Here is a 1,261-nt window from a genome sequence, read left to right on the forward strand (position 1 = left end):
TATCTTTCGTGACGATTCCTTGATTATCAAAAACAAAAATCATTATTTGCTAGAGCTTTGATAGAGCGCATTGAAATTCTTTTGGCCGTGAATAATCTGAAACTGTCAACTCGTTGGACCGTGATTTCAAGTCTGGTTAGAAGTCTCTAATCTAATTTTCATTAATAACGAGAATCTAACAAAAGAATCCTTGATCTTCACAGTCGAATCTCTGTTTAAGCAAGGTTGGAATGCCCAGGCGTCTCTTCAGCAGTCAAACATTTCAGGATCCATTGCACAGAAATTGTTCTCTTCTTCAAATAATTGGTCATAATATGGAATACTTATTTTTGGAGAATTCCTATGGCTTCAGAGACGTCCTTCCAAGTCGCACTGCCATCTTCTTCAAGATCATCTGCCACAAGTTTCACTCTTCTTTCATTTGTTGAAGTTTTTGGCTTTCTGGACATTGGATTATTGTCTATGTTCATACGATCACCACGAAAACAATTGGCCCTACGTGAAACTCTACTACGGTCCACTGTATGCTCACCACAAACTTCACTTAACGCATCTGTAGAATTAATTAACGGTTGTCCCGGTCAGAACCATTAAAGCGAGCTTTGTACAGAGTTGCCATTGTTTGTGGAATTATTCTGGCGACTGACCATTCACTTAGAAAACTGTAGTGGGACCCATTTTCCAACACTAGAAGGAGCCGGATTTTGCTTTAATCGTTTAATATCCGGGCCCACAGTGGTAGTGGCGAGAAGGTTCTTCTTTGTATTATTTTTATGATTCACTTGCGTTGTATTTTGGAGAAAAGTTTTGCTGGCTCTCATTCATAGCTAACAGTTACCTGCTGTAAGGAGACAAAGTTTAAAAAAAACCTTTTTTAGTAAAAATTTAGAATCGAGGTTTTGTTTTGAAGCGACATATAATTTGGCATTAATATTTATCTTGAGCCCCAAAGAAAGAAAGGATATGTTTCAATCACATAAAGGAGAAAAAGGCAAAATATTAAATTATTTCTGGTAGCTATATCATAGAATAACATTTCAGAGATGCTAATTATTTGTAATCTGTCTGACTAAATGGCTATAATCTTCTCAACTCAGTTTGCTGAAAAGAGATAAAAACTGAAAAAAATTTATGAATATAGGTGGCAGTTAGAAAGGAATATCTGATAGTAATTCTATAATAGAAAAGGGAATTTAAATATATATATATATATATATATATATATATATATATATATATATATATATATGTTTGCAGCTGA

The sequence above is a fragment of the Schistocerca piceifrons genome, chromosome 6, assembly GCF_021461385.2.
Source record: "Schistocerca piceifrons isolate TAMUIC-IGC-003096 chromosome 6, iqSchPice1.1, whole genome shotgun sequence".
Taxonomy (NCBI): domain Eukaryota; kingdom Metazoa; phylum Arthropoda; class Insecta; order Orthoptera; family Acrididae; genus Schistocerca; species Schistocerca piceifrons.